Source organism: Protopterus annectens, chromosome 3.part0 (assembly GCF_019279795.1).
Source record: "Protopterus annectens isolate FY-2018-M chromosome 3.part0, PAN1.0, whole genome shotgun sequence".
NCBI classification, from domain to species: Eukaryota; Metazoa; Chordata; order Ceratodontiformes; family Protopteridae; genus Protopterus; species Protopterus annectens.
In genome coordinates, this window is record NC_056731.1 from 1,834,757,226 (window position 1) to 1,834,767,159 (window position 9,934).

At 37.8% G+C, this 9,934-nt stretch overlaps 1 non-coding gene across 1 annotated transcript; it reads right to left on the bottom strand.

The window, feature by feature from the left end:
* Positions 1-9,146: 9,146 nt before the first annotated feature.
* Positions 9,147-9,343, bottom strand: LOC122797440. The gene has a single exon (XR_006364138.1). It is a non-coding gene; the product is annotated as a U2 spliceosomal RNA (small nuclear RNA).
* Between the last annotated feature and the right edge of the window lie 591 nt (positions 9,344-9,934).

Sequence of the window (9,934 nt, forward strand, 5' to 3'; positions counted from 1 at the left end):
AGGTACTGTTTGTGGAAATTTGAAAATGGTTCCATTGTTGTGTTTCTTTTAGGGAGGCAAAATAAAAAGACCATAATGCTCTTTGTGACTGTCAAATTCTGCAGTTGCCTGCCACTCTTCTTTCTAGAGGGTACTGCTTAGCATGTTTTTAAGGTTGAACCATTATCTTGGCAGACTGAACTAAATGATAATGTTTGGGTATGGTATAATTTGATTGTCCACTCTCTAAATATTCTGCTACTATGTTATGGTTCTTATAGTTTCATAGTTTCATAGTTTAGTACTAGGCTATCTGCCCTGGGGCATTTGTAAGCCTAGCCATAGTGATGTGGCTTTCGCCACCCCATGAAATGGTACAACAATGCACAGAATAGATTTAGAATACTGTGCCTCTGTCTAGTAGTGACACAATGAAGGCCCCCTTATATAATAGAATTAGTTTACTGTGCCCCTATCTAGCAGTGACACAGATGTGACCACTGGGGTAAACTTACGATCTCCCATCCACTCATCAAGATTTCTCTTGAAGAGAGTCAATGAGGGGCTCTGCCTAACATGAACTGGGATCTTGTTCCAAAGCATGGGAAACCTCTGGGTTATGAATCTATCCCTCCAGCATGTCCTATTCATACTTGTGCCAAGGTTTAAGTCTTTAGCTCTCGTGGTCCTGATGGATTTGGATTTTTTGAGGTGGAGCATGTCCATCAGATCCTGATTGGACATGGCCTTGTACGTCAGGCAGAGATCACCTCTGAGCAGGCGGTATGCTACTGAATAGAGTTGGAGTTTCTTTAGTCTGGCAGAATAAGACATATGTTGGAGACCCTTGATCCTCTTGGTGAGGTATTTTTGTGGTCTCTCCAGCTGTTGCAAATGCCAGATGAGGTACATACCAAATGGGGCATTGTACTCAATCATGGGTCTAATGAGGGAGGAGTATAGGGGTACAATGACATCCTTGGATCTGGATGTGAATCCCTTCATGATGAGGTGTGCAAGGTAGAATGTTTTTCTAACCACTTTGGCAACGTGGGTGTCAAATGAGAGGTCGCTGTCGACTTAGGTCCCTAGGTCTCTGATTACTTTTTCCGTACTCAGTGGGTTGCTGTCTATGTGATAATTTGTGGGTACTTTGTTTTTCCCAAAGGGGATGACTATACATTTTTTGGCATTTAGTTTAAGGCCGTGACTCCGGCACCAGTTTTCTGTTTCTGTGAGGCCTTTTTGTAGGATGTATGTGTCCGCTGGTGTATTGACTATGGTGCCTAGTTTGCAGTCATCTGCGAACTTTGTCAGCCACAACCCTCCCATGTTTGCTTTAACATCTGAGAAATAAATGCCGAACAAGAGGGGTCCCAGGACAGATCTCTGTGGGACACCACTTGTGACTGGCTTTGAGTCTGACATTGCTCCAGCGATTTTAACTTTATGGGTTCTGTCCTTTAGCCAGTTTGCAACCCATCTAGTGACATAAGGGTTTACGTTTAAGCTGGTGAGCTTATCTATGATGCCTGAGTGGGGTATTGTGTCGAAGGCCTTAGCCAAGTCCAGGTAGGCTGTATGGACTGCTTTGCCCTCATCAATGGCTCTAGTGACTGTTTCAAAAGTCAACCAGGTTCAAAAGGCAGGATCTGCCCTTTACAAAGCCGAACTGGGTGGGGTCAAGTGTCTGTAGGTCCCCTATGTCTCTGTTTATGAGTTCCATAATGATTCTTTCCATAGCTTTGTAGACCAGGCTGGTTAAGCTTATGGGGCGGTAGTTCCCAGGGTCTGTAGAGGTACCCCCTTTGTGGAGTGGGACCACTGTTGCTGTACGCCAGTGTTCAGGTACATATCCTGTAGTAAGGCTAAGGTTAAATAGCATTTTTATGTGCAGGTTTAGCTCCTCTTGGAGTTCACGTAGCACGCAACCCGGGATACCGTCAGGTCCCATTGATGCTGTGTTTTTAGCTTTGTTGAGGGCGGTTCTCACTTGAAAAGGATCATCTTTCTGATGGTTTTATTCTTATAAACAGGAGATCCTGTCTATACTGCTTACAAAGGTATGGAAAAATGTCAGTATTATTATGGATGGGTTTTTATGACACAGTTTTCCAAGCTCCACCGAAACAGATTTTACTTAGTATGTGGCTGCCAAATCAGACTCGCCACATTCTGAGAATCTTTTAGAACTGTTTCTGATTAACAGATGTTACAGTTGTCTGTCTCTCTGCTTTTCAAATGATATTATCTGGGATACAGCTTTACTTAAATGCTTACTGCAAAGGTGACTGTCATAGAGTAAGACAATGCAGTTGTATGATGGTATGCCCCGTAACAATATATCTTCGGTAGAGATGACATCCCTGTAATAAGAGCACACATCTACATCCCCCACTGGATCTGGGCTTGGATTTTGTAACTGGACTTTGAATGGCTTTAGTTTATCAGCTTGTTTTATTCTATTCTGAGAGCTTATCTTCTTCTTATTTGAAATAATATGTTTATATAATTATAATTGTTTACAGTGTTCCAGCTCTATTTTTCAGTGCCTTTTGTTTATCAAAGTTGTACACTAAACTCACTATAAATAGCTGGCTAGGAAGAAATAAAAATACTATTAGTGTGTCTTTTACATGGTACTTTTGCCAGCCCAATGGTAGTACAGACAAAAATGCACAGTGTTTGAGGTGTGGGGGTTTCTGGGATTACTGGAAAAATTAACTGGGGCCAGAATACTTTGCAAGCTGACTACTCCTTATTGTGAGGGTTTTATCATACACATGACATTTCCTGACAAGATGTGCTATTAAGGTGAGTGCCCTTACAAAGCTCTGCTTTTTAAATAACATCTAAACTAGTAATGTGATAAATAGGTTCTGGAATCTCAGAAGCCTACAAAATGGGCAGAAGATTAAGTCAATATTAAAACAGGTTGGCATTTATTGTCTACATTTAGAAATGTAAATGTGTTTTGTGGAAGAAACCCATTTAAATGAGGATGAAGTCAAGATCACCAACATTACCCCAAGTGGTGGTGCAACTATTTTAGCAATAATCCATGACTGGGCAAGGATAATGTTTGGTTTTCACACTGCTTCACATGGTTTGATCTTGAGGATGAAGTAGATTATTGCTATGGTACAAAGCCATTATTTAAAAAAAAGGAAATTACTTTTCTTTTAAGCTAATAACATTGTATAATGGGAATTTCATGATGCTGCCATATTCTTTCACTTTCTGAGGTGTCTGACAGCTGGACTAGAAGATCATGCAAGTACATAACTGTTTGAATGAGAGGATGTCGTTACAGTGCATCTCTGAGCCTTGCTGCTTGTAGTTTGTTTTCTAATGGTTAGTATGTCATATACAACATTTTATGTCTCTACTTATTTTCAGAGTTCATGTAATCATAGAATTTTAATAATGGTTTCAGTTCACTTTGCAGGCAGGTCAGGTACTCCAACCTCTTGATTATTTCATTTTAGTTTAATAACTGTAACTAAATTCTATAGCACCTGCAGTTATTTTATGGGGGGGGGGGGGCCTCATCATTTTTAAGTTAGAAGCTAATATTTTATTTGGGGACGTAAGGACAGTGAACAAAATGGAAGCTGCATTTTTCTTTTCTGTGTCTGCAGTGATCTTGGGAATTGAAATACTGAAAAAATGTTGCTTGTGACTGTCTTTGATTAATAACCACTTCAGCATTTATTTCACAAAGGTTACCGAAGTACTTTTTCATTGTAGTTTTTTTTTTAAACACGAAAACATCTTTCTATTTATGTACACTGTACAATTGTGTACTGAATCATGTTTTTTAGTTTGCCTGTTAGACTTCTTAATGTAGCCACTGCTGGATTTATCATGAACAGTCTGATTGCCATGTTCAATCTGTGCATATTTTTGAAAATTAATTAGTTTTCACTGTATAATAGCAAATATTAATATAATGCTGACTGTAGACAAACTACACTCCAACATGGCAGTATTTTTATAACATTTTCTCAGTACACTTGATTATTCTATTCTTATAACTCCTATGTATGCATCCTGCTCTAGTTAAACAGAATGGTTGGCTAAATAGTTAATGTTAAACAGAAATTTCCCACCAATGTGGAATTATTTATTGGCAGAAGGAATGTAGGTCAGAATCCTGTTTTACATAATCAGAATTCCTCATCATGTGTATGCATCATTCCTTTCTGGCTCTTAATAAATTTAGAATCCTTTTTGCCTTAATAGAGCGATATAAACTACCTTTTGAACTGACAATACTTCACATTCGGTGACCATAAATTATGGCTTTATCTAAACATGTTATGGTTACCTTAGACTTGGTCATTATACCTGTAAAGCCAGTAAGCAATAGAGTATCACAGGGTACTATGATGAGACTGGTCCCTTTTGATACAATTATTTCATACATCACAGAGTTTAGAGAGCAAGACCATTTTGCAGAGTGGTAAAGTAGTTCCAGATGGACAGATGGTGACCTGCATGTTGGGAGACAGGTAGCAGGTACTCATTATAAGAAGTCCAAGGTTATGTATGTTAGAGGATGGTAAGAACAGGTGGAAGCTTGGATTTAGTGTAAAAATATTACTGTGTACTTTGGAAGGTTAACTTCTAGAAAGCATACATTCTTGGTGTGATCACCCTACAGAAAAGACAAAGTATTTTTTATTTATTTTTTAATTATTTTTGATTTTCTTAACAGCCATCTAGACTGCCTATACATGTCAAGCAGAGCACCTCTTTGGCCCTCTTCAAAAGGAGCCATGATGATTGGATGGGAGAAAGGAAATTCGCCCTGGAGATCACGTCAGTCACTCTGCTAGACAGGGGTCCAGGGAAGTAAATAGTGTGGGAAGAAATAGCCAGGGAATTGTTATGGCTAGGCTTGTATAGGCCCTAGGGCTGATAGCCTAGTACCAACATATGAACCTATCTGTCATCAACTGAATTCCAGACCTCTTCCTTGATCTTCATCTCTTTGATATTCCCACCACCTGTCTGACTTTCCCCTTAAGGACTAGGGCTTTGCAAGTGGAAAAAAATACTGTCTATAAGCGTCTGGCAAGCAAGCAGACATGAGACCAAAATGACCCAGTACAGCACTAACCTGAAGGCTGTGAAGAGCTTCTTTGGTATGATTCAGCTACTGTCCCAACCGATGCCTAGCATGCAATGCTATCAATGCAGAAGTAGTCCACTGATGAACCGCTAGATCATTCTAGAATTAGTGCTGCAGGACTAGAGCACCTGTGCCCAGCAAGAACTATATCCTTGAGCAAAGAGCCTTTCTCCTACCTTTGGGACAGGTAAACCAGCAGAAATGTAATTCAGTCCTTATCCCTGCAGATGACCTCTCAGGGCATGGACCTATGACTCAGACTTAGACTGCCTGCATTACAATCCTGGCTCCATGTATCTGTGCCGTGGAGGTGCCTACACAGGAAGAAAAATATTTAAAGGTATTTGTCATAGCTGTACTAAATCTTGTGATGCATTGTAGGAATGCATCACAAAATTCATAGCTGTGCTGAATTGGTGATGGTCCCTAGCATACTGACATACACTGTATCAGCAATGAATTCCAGAGATTCCAAGATCACCCTTCTTTAGTACATGTTGCTTTTAAAGTTACTGCTACTGTACTTACACGGTTTTGGTGGTAATTATAGGGAAAAGGAAATGTGGCTTGTAGAAAGCAAACAATGCAGAATTAGCAAAACAGTGATAGAACTCAAGGAACATAGTATGAGGAGAGACAGTACATTTGGGTGTGAATACATTAAAGAATAGGCTATGATTTGGCTATAGTAAATTATCTGGCAGCAAATGAGAAGGATGGAGTTGAAGAGGAAGGCAAAAGTAGGACTAGCAGGGATGGGTGGATTGTGAAAATGAGATGATTCATAACATTACTCTGGAAGTGCTACTTCACAGAGAATATGATAATGTTTTGGAATACTTCATCTGAGGCAGCAGTACAGTACACATTAACATGGGAGTTAGAGGTGCTTGGGACAGAGCAAGGAGAAGCTAGAACAGTGCTAATGGGGTCAGCTGTGCAACGCTGAAGTAAACTCAAGAGGCCATGGTTGTTTTTCTTTCAGCATTTTTATATGTTTGTATTATCAAAGCAAGATGGATTGACCTTATCTTTATTCGATTTAACTTATACTACAGAGTGGAAAATGTCTTCTAAAATAGTTTATGAAAATGTTTTACCTAAATGCTAAACTATTTTGATATTCAAGATTGTATTGCCTTGCTTTTAACATTTCTTTCCTCGTTTCAAGAGCTGCATTTTTTATTTTGGTATGTGAGTCCTTGAGGGATTTCTTATCAGGGAAACATTTTTAATTATTAAACAAAAAGAAGATACATGAAAAGAAAATCTGTTTAAATAAATGCTGTAGAATAACACAAGGTCAAGGTTTCTGAATATATCATAATGTATTTGCATGAATTAAATAAAATAAGTTCTAAAGTGAATTTTTTTGCTTACTGATAATGTGTATGCTACCAGTAGCTGCATATTCTGATTTAACACAAAAAGCTCCACCATCCTCAGTCAAGTATATAACCTGGCTTTCAAGTTATAAAATCATCACCTTTGTTGAGGTGATAATGTAATTTTTGCTAAAAATGTATGTTGTAACACTGTATACAGCAGTTTTTGTAACTGTATCAGTTTCCTGACTCATCTTCCCATGCAGAGTAGTCAGGTACATTTTTTTTTCTGAAGACTCATCTTAATTTTTAAATATTCAGTAGCCACTAACCAATAACATAACTATATCAGGTTATTCTTATATAAGAAATAAAATTGTTCTGGATCATGTGAGTTTTGCTGGCTCAGTTTTATTTTGCTTTGTAAATGGGCTTCATACTTTTATAACATTATAGTTTCAGGACCTTTAATTAAAGCAGTCCATCACTTCCCACTTCCTAAAACAAGAAAATGTATTATAAGAAATCATAATGTAGATCTAAATAGTTTAAATATCAAACACTTTCCTCAATATTTATCCCCATAATTCAGACTTATGCCATTCTTTTTTTTGGAGGGGGATCAGTGAACACAAGATAACAGTCTAATAACATGGTTTGCGACACGTCATTTGGAGCTAAACATAAATATAATTCACATCTTTAGATGCTGCTAATGGTTTCAGAATGCTAGGCATATATTTTCTGTTGAAGACTCCATACAGGTTTAAATGAACAGTTTTGTTAAAAAATAATTAGTTATATGGAACTCCAGCTGGTAGGCTGATTATTAATAGCATTTTCTTCAGGAGCTGTAATTTGTTGCTAGACAAGCTTGTCCACTTTCTTCATTTGTGTTTAATGTATATTTGAAGCCATTATTCTTCAAATTAAATGAATATGTCAGGTTCTTATAAGGATTAATGCTATGAGGTGCTAATGGGTACTTTCATGGGCCTAATTCCCTTCATCAAGTTTGTGCTACCATGAAGTTGATATATACAAGTTCTTTGAGGGGTGCAGGGGCCTTGCCACCTCACATTGCAAAAAGATGCTTAAAGTTTCATTTTTTGCCTTTCTGTGTTTTGGGAATTACTTTTTTGTATTTTGTATTGTTGACTTAGTGGATGATGGCAATTCATAGTAGAACAAACTATTAAGTACTGAAAATTATGCCACTTTGATGTAAAAAGCCCATGACATACTAGTAAAAGTCAAAGATAAGTTTTAAAAGGATCAAGTTAAGTAATATATGCTACCTCTTACAATCTAATCTGTCTGAGTGACATCTCAACCCTCCTGTATTAGAGGCATGCGGGGTATATGCAAATGACCTTTATGAACATCAGGTGTTTCAATTATATGGATTCTGAATGCCCATGACTTTTTAAATCATTTTAATGGACAAATTCAGGCCAATAAAGCCAAACACCACTAGCTGTGGACATGCATGTTTCGGTACAGGAGGTTTGACAGGTCACTCAGTAGAAATTCTAGCTTGGCTAGAGTTTTCATTTCATTTTCTACTGATTAGTTTTTCTGTGTGACCTTTTCACTCATTGCTTTAGTTTGTTAGTTGGGATATTTTGCAGACACCCTAATGGTAATGGACATCAGCTGGGTATAACAGCCCTGTGTTTGTAATGCTTAGTCAAACAGTCAACTTGTGCTGTGCTGATGAGGCCATAACAAGGCCGAAACATGTATGTCCACAGGTAGTGGGGTTTGGCTTTATTGGCCTGAATTTGTCCATTAAAATGACTTAAAAAGTCATGGGCATTCAGAATCGACATATAGCTGAAACATCTGATTAGGCTTGCCACCCCTCCGATTTTTTTCCGGACTATCAGGAAATCAAACTGATTCTCCGTTAGTCCGGAAAACACTGTACAAACTCCGGTATTCTGTTTCAAAAAGGAAACAGACTATCAGAGTTTGTAAATCGGCTGATTTACTATGCTTTTTTTACAGAAAAGCATAGCAAATCAGCCAAAAGCAGGCGGCGGGAATGAAAAAAGAGGGCGTTCCCATCGAGTGATGCTGTCGTTACGTCCCAAAATAGGCGGTATGTTGGCGGGAGAGGGGGTTGGGGTGGGTTGGGTTACTGGTGAAGCGAGGGGCGTGGCTTTGCTCCGGTTTTAGCCGTGAAGGAAGGTGGCAACCCTACATCTGATGTTCATAAGGGTCATTTGCATATATCCCATGTGCCTCTAATGCAGGAGGTTTGAGGGGTCACTCAGTGGAAATTCTAGCTTGGCTAGAGTTTTCATTTAGTTTTTACTGATATGTTTCTAGTTTTTGGAAACTCAATCATATGATCCTGACCATATGGATTTTGAGTTTCTGAAAACTCGATCATCTGATCTATATCTAGATCATGATATATATGATCTATATATATATATATATATATATATATATATATATATATATATATATATATATATATATATATATATATATATATATATATATATATATATATATATATATATATATATATATATATATATATATATATATATATATATATACATATATACACATATCAGTGGGCCATTGGGATGATCACAAAATACATTAAATGATAGTAAATTTTTAAGAAATCGGATAATCTTTGTTAACTTTTTTGGAAGACGCTATTTAAAATCTTTGATTTGGTTTTAGAGATGGGAAAAATTAATATAGTAGTCTCATTTCAATGCTTTTCAGAATGCTCTATGAATAACATGGAAGCTGTTAATGTGTTACTAGTCTTCAAGAGTTGTTGTTTCTTCAGACTGCTTTTATAAAACCTACTACACTTTTAAACTGATAAGAACAGATTATACACTTGATCTTAGCCAAAAGGCCAAGAAGCATACTGTATGAAACACAACTTTCTGTAAGTATGCATTAATGCAGTTAAAACTAAATACCCCATATACTACTCACCCTTTTCTATTTAGATTGTAAGAGGTAGCATGTATTACTTCAACTGATCCTTTTAAAACTTGTCTTTGACTTTTACTAGTATGTCATGGGCTGTTTACATCAAAGTGGCAGTATTTTCCATTCTTCATAGGTTCATAGGAGCTTACTAGGCTAATGACCACAAGAGCCTTTTTAAGCCTAGCTATGCATCCTAAGTCTCTGACAGGTTCTGAGACCCTTAATAAGTGTAAGCATGGGCCTGGGAGATGAACCATTTACAGGTTACCTGTGTCCATTAGAGACATAGGTGCCAAACCAGGGATGATTTTCTGGTTTCCCATCCAGTTGTCCACATTGCACTTGAATTGGGTTAGGGAGGAACTCTGCTTCACATGCATGGGGAGCCTGTTCCATAGAAACAGCACTCTCTGGGATACATACCTATCTCTGCAGCAGGCCCTATTTATATCACAGGCAAGGTTTAAGTCTTTAGAATGGATAATCCCAGTGCTGTTTATTTTGTGGATATGTAGGAGGTCCA